A 15,649-nucleotide genomic window follows, 5' to 3' on the forward strand; every position below is an offset into this window, starting at 1 on the left:
CCAGGGGCTTGCTGACGGCGGCTGCACACTATGTGCAGGTCCGTTCGGCAGAGAGAGTTAGGGAGAGAGTTCTGCCCAACTGCTCTGATTGACACAATCAGAGCAGCCGGGCAGGACTCTCTCCCTAACTCTCTCTGCCGAACGGACCTGCACATAGTGTGCAGCCGCCGGCAGACTTGGGTGTCAAAAAGGGGGCGGGGCTAAATCCCCCCCCCCCCCCCCCCCCATAAATCGCCCCCGGTACCATTAAGTTCTGGATCCGCCCCTGGCCTGAATTATAGACTCCCAGTGTAAATCACCGATGCTTAGCGCGATAATGCGCAACTGCAAAAACAGCGTTGATAGAACCCTGTGATTAAGCTTCACGCTCCGATGGTAAGTCAAAGACAGGCGATTCTCAAGTCAATCTGGTGATGAAGTGGGGGACGGATTTCAAGTAGAAATCAAGGAGCGTCCGATATCTCTCGTGGTACAACAAACAACAGACCCATCTGACGCGTTTCGTGCCAATGATGGGCACTTTCTGAAAGTTGATCCCAGGTCTGCAGGAGTCCTTAAAATAGGGAGCTAAACTGCCAGGTGTATTAATTAGTTTGGACAACCCCTCTATGTTCTTTTGGTTCAAGGTGCTTATCGCAGAGGCAGTATCCCATTATATCAACGAGGTTAATGAAAAGAGGATCCTATTTAAATATATCAAACTGGGCAAACAAATATTTGCATAATGAGATATTCTTCATTATCCAATCAGACCCACTATCAGATATACAACAGTTAATAAATAAGGATACTAGTCGAGCTATAATAGTAATCTCAATAAAAATAATCAAATGCCAAAAACAAAATAATAAAAATAAATAAATTAAAAATAAAACTCAAAACAAATAAATATGGAAATATATAAATTTAAAAAATAATAATACACAATTGACCAACTTGGGCTGCCAGCTTGCTGTCTTAACAGTCACAGTATCTTAACAGAGTTGTTTTTAGACTCAGATGGGGAAGATGCAATTAGTTCAGAGCATTCTTACTCCACATACAATGTAGATAACCTTATCCTAGGGCACAGACACTCTTTAGGTTTTGCGGAACCTCAGTTTGGGGATCCCGCTGCTCTTTCTCTTTAAGAGACCTAAGAAGCAGGTTGTTTGTTCCCCCTCCCCCCAGCTGTTGGACATGGCGTCTGGCGCTTATCAGAAACCGAATAAACAGTTTCAGATGCTGAAACTGTAGCTCGTTTGTCCACGACTTCAGCTATCCCTACACAAGGCAGATTCTCTGCAGGACCCAACTGACAGGAAATGTGTTCTTATTCTGTCGCCTATGTCAGGGCAGGGAGCTTGTTTAGAGCCAACTTGTCCACAGCCTGGGTTAATAAAGCCATTCAGCTGTGGCCACAGCAGATGGTTAATGTTCTCCGGGATAATGTTCCTAGATCTGAGCTTTTTCATTAGCAGAACACATCCAGGAGGCATCTGATTATGTGGGTCAGGCATCTATGGATGCTGTGTCAGTCACCTCTAGGTCCTTGGGCCTCATCATTGCGGCCAGCCATGCCTTATGGTTATGTTCCTGGGCAGTGAATGTGGACTTTAAGTGCACCTTTGAAGCTTTTGATACTATTTGATGGTATTACTTTGTTTGGGTCCGAATTAGAACAGGTTATTCAGGTGGCTACAGGAGGCAAGAATACCTCTCTAACTGTCAGCTCCACTAAACTCAAGCAGTCCTAGTGTCAGTCCTTTCATTCCTACAGGAGTGGTCGGGGAGCTCCTAGCACACAGTCCTCGGTTCCAAGAGGAGCACACCACAGAGATCGAAGCTCAGCAAGACATGGAACCCCAGGCCAGGGGACAAGGCTGTGGCATGACAGGATCCCTCTCCTGCATACTGTGGTGGGTGCTCGTTTACTTCACTTGCAGGCCGCAAGGCACTTTAGGATGCCATCAGGAAGCTTCTCTTGTCCGGAGTAATTGTCCCTGTCCCGCAGCAGGAAAGAGGCAAGGGGTTTTTCTCCATCCTCTTCCTGGTTCCCAAGCCGGATGGGTCATTCCATTATATCTTAAACTTGCAGACCCTCAACAAACAGGTACGCATGGTCAAATTCCGAATGGAATCCCTGCACACAGTTATTGCAGGCATGGAAGAGAGAGTTCATGGCTTCCATAGACATCAAGGATGCTTGTTTACATGTGTCTCTATGGGAGGGTCACCAGTGTCTTCTCCGCTTTGCAGTACAGGAACATCAGTTTCAGTTCAGGGCTCTGCTTTTTGACCTGGCCACCTCGCTGCGGGTATTCACCAAGGTGATGGCAGCACTCTTGCGATCCCAGGGAGTCACAGTCATTCCCTATCTGGACCACCTACCACTGAAGGCGCCGTCTAAGGCTCTGCTTTTACATCACATCTAAATCACGATTCAGTTTCTAGAAGTGCGTGGCTGGGTGCTGAACTTACCCAAGTCTTCGTTCAACCCAACTCTGGAGATGCGGTTCCTGAGCTTTATTTTCAACACGGTCTCGCAGAGACTCTACCTTCCGGAAGACAATGTCCTGTCTCTTCTGCACAAGACCAGGACTCTCATGGCTCGAAGGGAAGTATCTCTTCTCTATTGTATAAAGCTGTTGGGATCCATGCTATCTGTGTTCGCGGTGTTGCCCTTTGCACAATTCCATTCTCGTACTCTCCAGAGATTCTTCAAAAATGGTCTGGCTCCTACAAACATTTGGACAGGCAGATCATTAGACTTTCCAGAGCCACGCGCATGTCCCACTCATGGTGGCTGAACAGACAAAATATAGAAAAGGGCCAGTTCTTTTGTGAATGAACCTGGACCCTGGTCACCAGAGACACCAGTCTATCCAGTTAGGGCGCAGTCATCAGGTTACTCTGGTTTCAGGGTCTCTATTCATCAATTTCCTGGAACTAAGGGCAGTTCAATGAGCATTATTTCAGAGGCAACGGTTTCTAAGCAGGAAATCCTTGAATATTCAATCAGACAATGCCGCAGCAGTGGCTTATCTAAACCTCCAGGGGAAAACTCGTAGCTCCATGGCAATGAAGAAGACAACCAGAATCATGTCTGTGGCGGCATAATATACTCTCTGTCATCTTCATCCCAGGGGTGGAGAATTGGGAAGCCAACTTTCTCAGTCATCACCAGGTCACCCCCGGGGAATGGTCTCTCCACAAGGAGGTCTTGCCCTACTGGTGCAGCGTTGGGGGACTCCAGACATCAATTTTATGGCGTACCGACGGAATTTTCAGGTTCCTCTTTACTGCTCAAAATCAAGAGATCCTCGAATGGGGTATACAATACCTTGGCAGTTTAGACTTGTGTATCTGTTTCCTCTGTCTCCCATGCTCCAACAGGTGATAAAAAAGTTAAAAAGAGAATGTGTTCCCGCAATTCTGGTGGCACCCAATTATCCAGGGCATGGTTCTCAGACATTCAGTAAATGGCGGCGGCGCCTCCCTTCTGTCTACCACCCACGTCATCCGGACCTGCTCGCTAAGGGTCCTCGTCTTTGCCAATATTAGATCAGCTGACTTTAACGACGTGGCTTTTGAGACCTTGATTCTCCGGGCGAGAGGGTTCTTGAAGGGTGTGGTGAGAACCATGATCAGAGCATGAAAACCTTCATCTTTGGCCATTTACCATCAGATATGGAAGGTATATATCTTCTGGTGTGAATCATAGGGTTGTAACACTTCCAGGTTTAGTCTTTCCCATTTACATTACTATTTACAGGCCTGTCTGGAGAAAGGACTCCGTCTGGGTTCACTTAAGGTGCAGGTTTCTACACTCTCAATATATTTTCGCAGTCTTACCAGAGGTACAGACATTCCTTCAGGACATCTTACATGTTCAGCTGCCCTTTGTACATTCAGTGGCACCTTGGGATCTCAAGCTTGTACTGAGACCCCTCAATAAAGTCCCCATTCAGCGTTTGAATTCAGTGGATCTACGCCATGTTACTTGGAAAGTGGAGTTCTTTTAGCCATTGCTTTCTGCTCGGCGTCTGTAGGTGCTGGAATCACTATCCGCAATCCTCCAGTCTTGGTTTTATCGAGGATAGAGTGGTTCTCCGCACTAAACCCTCCTTTGTTCCAAAGTTGGTGTCCTGGTTGCATTTGAATCAGGAAATTGTTGTTACAGCATTCCGTCATTCTACGTCTTCAGATGACACTTAACCTTTGCTGGACGTTGTGCGTGCCCTTCAGTGTTATGTGGATTGTACGGTTTCTGTTAGGAAGACTAAAGAACTATTCATTCTGTATAACGCAGATAAGAGGGGCTGGCCCACCTCCATGCGGTCCATTGCTTGTTGGATCACTTCAACAATTCAGTTGGATTATGTCAGAGACTCTCTCCTTGTGCGAGATGCCTTGAAAGCGCATTCCACCAGGGCTGTGAGCACATCTTGGGCGGCACATTACGGTGCTTTGGCGGAGCAGTTATGCCGAGCGACTACGTGGTCGTCTGTCCATACTCCCTCAAAATCCTACAGGTTGCAGGGTTTTGTATCTGCAGATGCGAGCTTTGGAGACGAGGTGTTGTGCTTAGCCATTTCAGAGAGAGCCCTCCTTTAGGGGCAGCTTTGGTATGTCCCCAACATAACGCAGTGTCCCTATCACACTCCGGGTCCGCCAATCACACAGTCGGGTCCCGGGTCGCTCATGTAGGGGGTCCTCTGTTGGTGAACTCCGTCAGGGAGACGCTGCTACTCACTCGGTCCGGCGCCATCTATGATTTCAGTCTGTGCATACGCGGCCCGTTCTTTTGACAGCTCCCATTCACTTCTATTGGTCAATGCCCTCTATTGGTTGCATTATTTAAGACACCTATTTTCAATCACTCACTGCCAGTTCTTTGAGTCTCTCCTTGTGTTTGGACGTTGTTCCTGGCTCCTGTATACCATGCTGTGTTCTGAACACTACCTTGACCTCTGTATTACTCCTGATACAGTTCCTATGCTTCCTTATCTGGACCTAAAGTTTACACCTAGTTGCAAATCCTATCCTCTTCAGCATCTGTTGCAGTGCTCTGAATACTACCTGGACCTCTGCTGCATAATGCTGTATTCCTTCTGATCCATTTCCTGTGCTTCCCAGCATATCTGGACCTAAATATATACCTTGCTGCACATCCCAGTTCTCTTCAACACCTGTTATTCCATTCAGTACATTACCTTCGCACAGAAGCAGCCAAGCCCATATCCCCTTGCAGGGTCACTGGTGAAAACCTTCCATGTCGTTAGACTCTGCGCCTCCCAGGAGCTAGTGCTAAATTAGACAGGTGTAAATGTCCTATCAGCCCCCTGAATTGTGACAGTCCACCAATGGTAGGGAGAAGAGGGTTTTTTCTCACCGTAAAATGTTTCTCTGACTCCAGTGGGGACACTGCGCACCCTACCTTTGCTCTGACATTGGTTCTGTTCTGTTAAGTAACCTGGTTCTAGTTTTTGCCTTGTTGGCCTTCTTCTTGGCTTGGTTATACAAAATTGAGTTGAGTTTCCTGTTACAGAGGAGGGGCATAGTCGGGGAGGAGTGTGTAATCAACAAGTATGATAAGTGCCAGATCTCCTAGTCCACCTACTATACCCCAATGTAACGCAGTGTCTCCCAATGGTGTCAGAGAAACAGATTTTATGATGAGTAAAAATCCTCTTTTTTATGGGTTAATTGTGCAACATATACAATAATGATCTATTTTACAAATACGACCGCTATAACATATCTAACGGTTTGCACACCTTCCATTATGATCTTATCAAGCAGGGGGAAGGTGGGGTTGGTGCGCAGTGCACATGCACAAACTTCAATGTGACATCATCACACCTGACCGAATAACAACGTTCACGTGTGTAAGCCGGGCACAGATGCTGCACGCTCTCCTCTCCTTGTGGCACGCAGCAAGTATCTCCTATTCTCTGTATCATCTGCTGTGAACAAACTAGTGCAAACAGCAAGATGACTATAAAGTGGAGGCTTGTAGTAGACAGAGGACACAGAACGGCCAGCCTATGGAGGATAGTAGGTGAGGTAAGTACTATATACAGTCTACTAAGACAGTATATATAGAAAACAGTTACAGGTAGGATAGGGGTTGTGTTTTTGTTCTTTTTTAAATAATAAAGAAAAACATATTAAACATATTAAAATGCCAGTCATCACCATCAACTTGATGATGACCTGGTGGTGCTTGATAAAGAATTCACTGTAGAAGAGACACTTCAGGTAATTAAACTCATGAAACCAGCCTCAGCTTAAGGCCCAAATGAACCAGCATTTTGCAAGTAAAAAGGCTAAACTGCAGCACAGGGTAACAGGATAAGTGCTGGTACAGAATGGCAGGATTGCCAGATAAAGCAGTGGAGCTGAGGACTCTGGTTTCCGGGCAGGTGAGGTGATCTGCAGGCACAGGTAGCACAATGGTCCAGATAAGCTGGGAAGCTTGGCAGTGAAGATTTGAGGATGGATGTAATGCCAGTTCTGTCCTGTGTGGAGATGGCGCTGGAGAGCAACACAGTGCAAGGGAAGGTACAGAAACAAGATAGAGCTGTAAATCTGGATGATGAAACACTGCGAACACAGGTGAGTCCAATGGAGCAAATAGCAGGGACCACGAACCTGAATCACAAACAATAGGCAGAGTCAAACAGGCAATAGGATCAGTCCAGGCAGCGATATACATAGTCGGGGTCACAAGCAATAAGGTCAATATATACAGCAATCAGGGCTGGTGAGATCACAGGCAGAGGTCACAATCGAGTATCAAACTGGAGCAGAATATTCACAGGGTTTACAAACAAACAGCAACAACAAGGACAGTCGATAAACTGCACACGATGTAGGGAAAGGCAGTCTCTTAAAGGTTAGCCACAGGTGATTGGGATCCAGGAGTTAATGAGTATAACTAATGCAGGTCAGGAGAATGGTCTGAGTACCACAGCAGCACCTCTGGTAGTAAGGAGGTACTGCAGGCCAGCTTCAATATAACAGATTCCTAACACCAATCATCCCTCCTGAATCTCTGGAAGGAATAAGACTCTTATGCCAAGCTCTCGGGCTACAAATCTTCCCTGTGTTTCCTTCCCATACCCTCTTTCCTACTACTTGGACAGGTCAGGAGCAAGAGGGTGGATATTTAGAGATCATCTGCAGCTATGCCGCACCTCATACAGCAGGTCTTCAGTCTGTCAGTGTCTCTCTGGTGTGAGAGGAGGTATACCAAGTGACCATTATTATAGAGGTATTCATGCTTACACATAATAAACATTTCCCCCATTACTGTCCTGTCCTCAGTCCTCTTCCTGCCCATTCTTCTTTTAGTCACTCTCTATTTTCCACAGACAATTGTTTTGTACTGCAGTGTCAAAAGCATCTTTATTAGGGGCTGCTCTGCTTACACTCTGAGGTTAGGGTTAGGTTTTGTTTTTTAGTGATTGGCGGGTTATCCTGATGAGGGTTAGGGTGAGGGAAGGATTGTTGCTAGTCTGTTATTGTCCACCTGCAGTACTTTTACGGTGGTCAGGATGGGTTAGATCGGGTTTCTAAGTAACGTGGGGCTGAGACCCCAGAGAGGTGGACAGGAATCAGTCTTATCAATATTTTTTTACCTCTAGCACCTGATAAGCCTCAGTGATCACTTGGTCATTGAGGTATCCCTGCAGGATTGATAGCTCCTGGGTCTGTTATCTCTCACAAGAAATAGGAAAATAAAAATACTCTAAAAAGTTTTTCTAATTAAACCAAAGTTGATATTTCAGATGCAGGTGAACGGTGTAGTAAAACAAACCATATCAGTGCCCCCCAACACTTGACCTGTTGGAATTGCACCAGTTTAAAAAGTAAAACAAGAAATATGAAACCATGCGCACAGTTACATCATTCACCCTATATCTTTAACTAAACTATAGGAAACAGCACATATGTGATATATATACATAATATATATATATATATATATATATATATATATATATATACATACAGCATTTATAGGTATGGGAAAAACTGGGGAATACATTCTAGGATATATGTGTAAGGGTGTATCTTACAGTTTTCCTGTTATCTAAATAAACATAATAGGATAAATACAATATAGATGAATGATAGAAAGCCATTTCTGTCTTGACAAAAACACTACATAAGATTCACCTGGATCTATGGACGAATAAAGACATTATTCTATGTTTTACTACCACATAGAAACATGACTGAAACTGGTAACAAGGGGATGAGGATTTAGAGAAACTCTGTCCGTAAACACATTATGGGGAATTTATTTGAAACATGACACACAGCAAGGATCAGCCAATCGGCTCTATGTCTCCATAGCATGTCCGACAGCGGGATCCAGAGCCCACTCTCCCTGGCGGTGTAATGCCCTGTAATATGTCTATGTAACACCCATCTATAATAAATCCTTCACATCCATATGTGTAGAAGTAGGATAGGGACTGTCTGCGCTGTGAGGATGTATCAGTTGAGCTGTAATTGGTTGCTGCCCTGCAGAGAGAATAGGGGTCCCGGCACTACTTGGAAAGTGAATGTGGTGCCGTAGTGTAACCTGGCGGGATCTATAGGTGGTGTAACCTGGCGGGATCTATAGGTGGTGTAACCTGGTGGGATCTATAGGTGGTGTAACCTGGCGAGATCTATAGGTGGTGTAACCTGACGGGATCTATAGGTGGTGTAACCTGGTGGGATCTATAGGTGGTGTAACCTGGCGGGATCTATAGGTGGTGTGACCTGGCGAGATCTATAGGTGGTGTGACCTGGCGGGATCTATAGGTGGTGTAACCTGGCGGGATCTATAGGTGGTGTAACCTGGCGAGATCTATAGGTGGTGTAACCTGGCGGGATCTATAGGTGGTGTAACCTGGCGAGATCTATAGGTGGTGTAACCTGGCGGGATCTATAGGTGGTGTAACCTGGTGGGATCTATAGGTGGTGTAACCTGGTGGGATCTATAGGTGGTGTAACCTGGTGGGATCTATAGGTGGTGTAACCTGACGAGATCTATAGGTGGTGTAACCTGGCGGGATCTATAGGTGGTGTAACCTGGCGGGATCTATAGGTGGTGTAACCTGGTGGGATCTATAGGTGGTGTAACCTGGCGGGATTCATAGGTGGTGTAACCTAGCGGGATCTATAGGTGGTGTAACCTGGTGGGATCTATAGGTGTGTAACCTAGCGGGATCTATAGGTGGTGTGGATTTGTATGTGTTTGTCACTTGTGTCTTAATCCTTTATAGTGAAGACTTTGTCAGGAAATGTTTCTCTCCTTTGGTTCTTTGTCTTCCGGTTCTTAGTTCGGTGGATGGTCCTGGAGTGGCTTATTATTGGTGTTCCTCTGGAGTGAAGTGGTTGTTGGGTATTGGTGCACTTGTTCCGTGGATAAGTGATGAATTAGTTTATCCTGTTGGAGAAGCAGATGGGGGAGGAGTCACAGATTGTGGGTGTTGTTTTTGGATCCCCCCCAAAAAAAGATGGAAGTGCTGATGTTCAACTTCTTGTTCTATGTTCTTCTTTGAAGCAGTTGTAGCTCTATTCTTCCTATAGCTCTTTTGTGTTTACAGCTCTTATGTATACTTAAAACTCTTTGGCTTGGATTAGAAGCTCTTATTACCTCTACTATTAGTGATGGTAGTCAGCATATCGATGCTAACTACCCCAACAACACTTACCACGGCATGGTGATTCCGAAGGGCTCCTTACCGATGATCACTGATGACGACTACTGTTGAAAGCGACATGAACCAATCACGAAGAAGAAACAAGCCGGCTCCCCTTCAAGACGTCATTGTTAGTGTTAGTTAGACGTTACTGTTAGATTATTTTATTTTTACTTAAACAAAGTCTGCTCTGTATACAAACAGAGGGATAACATTGTAACCTATGAAAACATTCAATAGAAAATGTAACACCAGGGGTTAAATGTATGAAAGTCCGTTTTTTTTCAACTCGCCGGAAATCGGCGAGTTTCCAGCTACAATTTAAAGCGGTGCTGGCTTGTGAAGGCGCCCCTTTCAATTTTAGCTGGAAACTCGCCGATTTCCGGCGAGTTGAAAAATACGGACTTTCATCCATTTACCCCCAGGTGTGAATGAAACAAATACTTATTATATGGCAAATAAGGAACACAAAATATTGGTGTTATATAATCACTGACTACCAATATCTATCAGGGTTTCAGCCCAAATAATATATATTATGTAGTTGTCCTTTAACATACAATATACTTAGTTATTATAGGACCACTGATGTGTACATAAAACTCTATTTTAGGAGGAAAGAAATGGTTCCCACAAGGAGGTGTAATCATTTACACAGAAGTACAGCAGACTATCAATAGCTATAATGCAAACCAAATCTATGTAATCCTGAGGACTCTTAAGAGAAATTTTAATATTTCTGGATTTTATTAGGCTGGTTTTAATAAAGTTACTCACACATAAAAAATAAAATTATTTTAAAGCATAGCAATAAAGCAATAATATTTTTTATAGTATCAGTGCATCTCGATTTGCCTTCATTATTTATATAATGGGCTACATAGTGTTATAAATGTATAATGCAAACAAATGGTGTCAGTTTGCATGACTGTGGAAGGGAATGCTCGGGGTATATTTATTTAATGGAATTTTTTTAAAGACAATACTTGGAGGGCTTTGTCGTTAATAAAACAGATGTTTTAAAAATACACGGCATAACATCGCTTCATAAATATACCCCCTGGTCTTAGTACACTGTGGGTGAGATGTCCCTGCATATTGAGTGTAAGAGGGAGACTGGGAATATGGACATAACATGGGCAGTAGACCCTATGCTGTACCTACGATGGAATGGGGTCTATACTGTGACAATTACAAATGGGGAAACAAAGTATATTGGAATGGTGCTAGGGGGACTGTTGAATGGGCAGACATGGATCACTTTGTCCTGTAACAATTGGGAAGCTGGGAAGGCAGGTGCGGTGTCTAGGGGGAACAGAGAGGGAACTCTTTGTAGGGTGTGTGGGGCTATTCTCCAGCACTAGACAATATCAACACACCACCATCCAGACTGAACATACGTTACACTTTTTCTCTAATGTAAGTAAATGGATGTGAGGTGTAAAGTCAGGGGAGATGGAAGGTAAGGACAGGGGGGTGTTAGTAGGGGGGGAATAAATGTAGAGTAAGAGGAGACCAGCACAGAACTAAGAAGTGTCTTATTATACAATGAGATCCTAGCTCAGTGTTGTACTTGGCCGCCCCTTACCCACCTCCCCTTCCTCCATATCCCCCATTCATTGCTGCACCCACCACTGCTATGCAGAGGGGTCTCCAGTGACTGCAGCAATTGAAGGCTGGCCGGCTGCTGGACAGACTAAGGCTGAATAACATTAGGAGGAAAAAAACTCTGGAATGCAGATTTCAAAATATTTAAGGTTCATTTATTGATAATTTATTAATACACTTATCCTCATCACTGACGGCTAGCAAAATAATTTTAAATCCTAAAATCGTGATGTGTGTAACATACAGTGAATTAGGGCGATTTAAAAATTCTGCTTATATTGGTGAATCAAAAAAAAGAGATCCTAATCTGATCATTTACTGCTGCTATAAAGTTATATTTTTATCTGGAATCAACCCAAATCTATCATTTCCATATAATGTGATTGTTCATTACATTATATATACAGTAAGCAATGGAGCGCCATCTATTGGTTGACAGGTTCAATATCACTTATGTGGTCAGGTCCTATTTACTCCTTCAGAGAACAGCTAATAGAATTTCATAATGTGGCTCTGACTCACTATGATACCTGTTCTTAATTGTAATAAAGGATGTGATATCTATGTCAGTGGTGGAACATGATCTCTCATTACACCATATATGATATAACATGTGTGTAAAAGATTACTATCTAACAGACAGCCTCCATAAAGCTACTAGCGAAACGCGCGTCAACGTTCACCTTGTTGCTCCATCTGTAGATCATTATTTTGCTGCTAGGAAAACCCAGGAATATTTGAAGACTTTAACATAATTTTGCAATAATGATTTGGGGGCTCAATAACAATCTCTGCTGCTCTCCTATTAGGATAGACAGGATACAGAGTCTACCCCCTAACTTAGGTGCAATTGAGCTTGTAGACCTTATGTTAGGTAGTAATTAATAGAGGACAGTCTTCTATCTGCCAAGTAAGATGTTATATAGTAATCTCCAGTCTATCTACCTCCCCCTCATGATACACCAGGAGTAACATACACACATGTAACACACACAAGAACAACATATATGTATGACACATACAGGACACACACATACATACATACATACACATACATACACACATACACACATACATACATACATACATACATACAGAACACACACAGTCCTTTGTACAATATCATTCTCCCACAGGTCTGATTACCTCCAGTCTCTCAGTAAGTTGCCCATAGATGGGTGTGGTGAGTGCGGGGGGCGGGGCCCGCAGTACATACACGCTCCTCCTACTAGTGGGAGCTGCTCAGCAGCAGCGGGAACCAATCAGGGAGAGGCTCTGTGACATCTGCAGGGAAATATAAACAATGTCTCCAACACAGAACATCCTAAATCTGATTGTAACAGTTTAATGACCGTCGTAAAATAAATAGTATTACTGTCTTGTCCTCAATGCGGGCGGCGGCCATTTTCCCTTAGTCTCCCAGATACACTATTGTCGCCGATTACCCTGCACAGGGGGCGTGGCCACGTACTCCTCAGACGCCATGTCTGAACCTGGAGCGCCGCCCTCAGTCGTCCATATACAACATCCGGGCCCTGTACAAGGCTGAGGTAATATCTCCTATAATAATAATATATCAGACAGCAGGAATTACCCCCATATAGTTACCCCATGTTTATGTGCAGCCTCCCGGCCATCAGGACCTCATACATGCGGCTGAGCTGTCACATCAGCTGCTACATAATCCTCATTGTGCTGCAGCCAGCAGAATCCATCCCCCTTCCACCCCTTATACATATCACATAGACTATTATCTTATGTCCCCACAGACACCAGCACCTCCTTTCCCACCATACATTTCATCACCACCAGTCCCCGCAGACACAGCCAGGATCACATTGTTACAGTCTGACTGTGTCCTGCTGCAAAGCCCCCAGTGGTTATTCCTCAGACCTAATACTACACTCACCCCCCACCTATCATGTGATCCACATCCATAAACACCTCCATATACATACACAGTTCTTACACAAGGACAGAGTGGTCCCTGTCTGCCCATCCCACAGGGCCCCTCGCACCGTCCCACATGGCCCCTCGCGCTGTCCCACAGTGCCCCTCGCACCGCCCCACAGGGCCCCTCGCACCCTCCCACAGTGCCCCTCGCACCGTCCCACAGTGCCCCTCGCACCGTCCCACAGTGCCCCTCGCACCGTCCCTCAGGGCCCCTCGCACCATCCCACAGTGCCCCTCGCACCGTCCCACATGGCCCCTCGCACCGTCCCACAGGGCCCCTCGCCCCGTCCCACAGGGCCCCTCGCGCCGTCCCACATGGCCCCTCGCGCCGTCCCACAGTGCCCCTCGCACCGTCCCACAGGGCCCCTCGCACCGTCCCACAGGTCCCCTCGCACCGTCCCACAGGGCCCCTCGCACCGTCCCTCAGGGCCCCTCGCACCATCCCACAGGGCCCCTCGCCCGTCCCACAGGGCCCCTGGCGCCATCCCACAGTGCCCCTCGTGCCGTACCACAGGGCCCCTCGCACCTTCCCACCGGGCCCCTCGCACCATCCACAGGGCCCTTCGTGCTGTCCCGCAGGGCCCCTCGCACCGTCCCACGGGGCCCCTCGCACCGTCACGCGGGGCCCCTCGCACCGTCACGCGGGGCCCCTCGCACCGTCACGCAGGGCCCCTCGCACCGCCCCGCAGGGCCCCTCGCACCATCCCACTTTACAGTCATGGACACAAGTTTAGACAATGATACAAATATTGGTTTTCACAACGTTTGCAGCTTCAGTGTTTTTAGACCTTTTTGTCAGATGTTACTATGGTATACTGAAGTAACATTACAAGCATTTCATAAGTGTCAAAGACCTTTATTGTCAATTACATTAAGTTTATGCAAAGAGTCAATATTTGACCCTTTATTTTGAAGACCTCAGCAATTCGCCCTATAATGCTGTCAATCAGCTTCTTGGCCGCATACTGACTGATGGCCGCTCATTCTTGTCTAATCAATGCTTGGAGATTGTCAGAATTTGTGAGTTTTTGTTTGTCCACCCGCCTCTTGAGGATTGACCACAAGTATTCAATGGGATTAAGGTCTTGGGAGTTTCCTGGCCATGGACCCAAAATCTTGATGTTTTGATCGCAGAGCCACTTAGTTATCACTTTTGCCTTATGACAAGGTGCTCCATTATGCTGGATAAGGCATTGTTAGTCACCAAACTTGTCTTGGATGGTTGGGAGAAGTTGCTCTTGGAGGTTGTTTTGGTACACTTCTTTATTCATGTGTTTTTAGAAAAAATTGTGAGTGAGCCCACTCCATTGGCTATGAAGCAACCCCACACATTAATGGTCTCAGAATGCTTTACTGTTGGCTTGACACAAGACTGATGGTAGCGTTCACCTTTTCTTCTCTGGACAAGCGTTTTCCCAGATGCAGCAAACATTCTGAAAGGGAATTCATCAGAGAAAATTACTTTACCCCAGTCCTCAGCAGTCCAATCCCTGTACCTTTTGCAGAATATCAGTCTGTTCCTGATGTTTTTCCTGGAAAGAAGTGGTACTTTGTTGGCCTTCTTGACACCAGACCATCCTCTAAACGTCTTCGCCTCACTGTGCTGCAGATGCACTCACACCTGCCTGCTGCCATTCCTGAGCAAGGTCTGCACTGGTGGTGCCCCGATCCCGCAGCTGATTCCACTTTAGGAGACGGTCCTGGTGCTTGCTGGATGTTCTTGGGCGCACTGAAGCCTTCTTAACAACTATTGAACCTCTCTCCTTGAAGTTCCCGATGATCCGATAAATTGTTGATTTAGGTGCAATCATGCTAGCAGCAATATCCCTGCCTGTGAAGCCCTTTTTGTGCAAAGCAATGATGACTGCACCTTTTTCCTTGCAGCTAACCATGATTAGCAGAGGAAGAAAAATGATTTCAAGCACCACCCTCCTTTTAAAGCTTTTAGTTTTATTCTAACTCAATCAGCATGACAGAGTGATCTCCAGCCTTGTCCATGTCAACACTCTAACCTGTGTTAACGAGAGAATCACTGACCTGATGTCAGCTGGTCCTTTTGTGGCAAGGCTGAAATACAGTGGAAATGTTGTTTTTGGGATAAAGTTCATTGTCATGGCAAAGAGGGACTTTGAAATTAATAGCAATTCATCTGATCACTCTTCATGACATTCTGGCGTATATGCAAATTGCCATCATAAAAACTGAGGCAGCAGACTTTGTGAAAAATATTATTTGTGTCATTCTCAAAACTTTTGGTGATGGCTGTACTCAAATAAGGTTGATGTTGACGATTTTGTTATGATCTCCCGGTGCCCTGTAGATCTCCGCTCCCTGACTAAGCTTGGGTCAAAACTTTTAGACATGACTGTACTTTGTTCCCCCCATTGTAATTGTCACAGTAT

General features: G+C 45.5%; 1 protein-coding gene across 1 annotated transcript in view; it reads left to right on the forward strand.

The window, feature by feature from the left end:
- Nucleotides 1-12,789: 12,789 nt before the first annotated feature.
- Nucleotides 12,790-15,649, forward strand: part of LOC142151049 (uncharacterized) — a 97,026-nt gene continuing 94,166 nt past the window's right edge. The window contains exon 1 of the mRNA XM_075206330.1: nt 12,790-12,844. The gene's annotated coding sequence lies outside the window, so the exon portion shown is untranslated. The remainder of the gene's footprint in view (nt 12,845-15,649) is intronic.

Source organism: Mixophyes fleayi, chromosome 4 (genome assembly GCF_038048845.1).
Source record: "Mixophyes fleayi isolate aMixFle1 chromosome 4, aMixFle1.hap1, whole genome shotgun sequence".
In the NCBI taxonomy this organism is placed as follows: Eukaryota; Metazoa; Chordata; class Amphibia; order Anura; family Limnodynastidae; genus Mixophyes; species Mixophyes fleayi.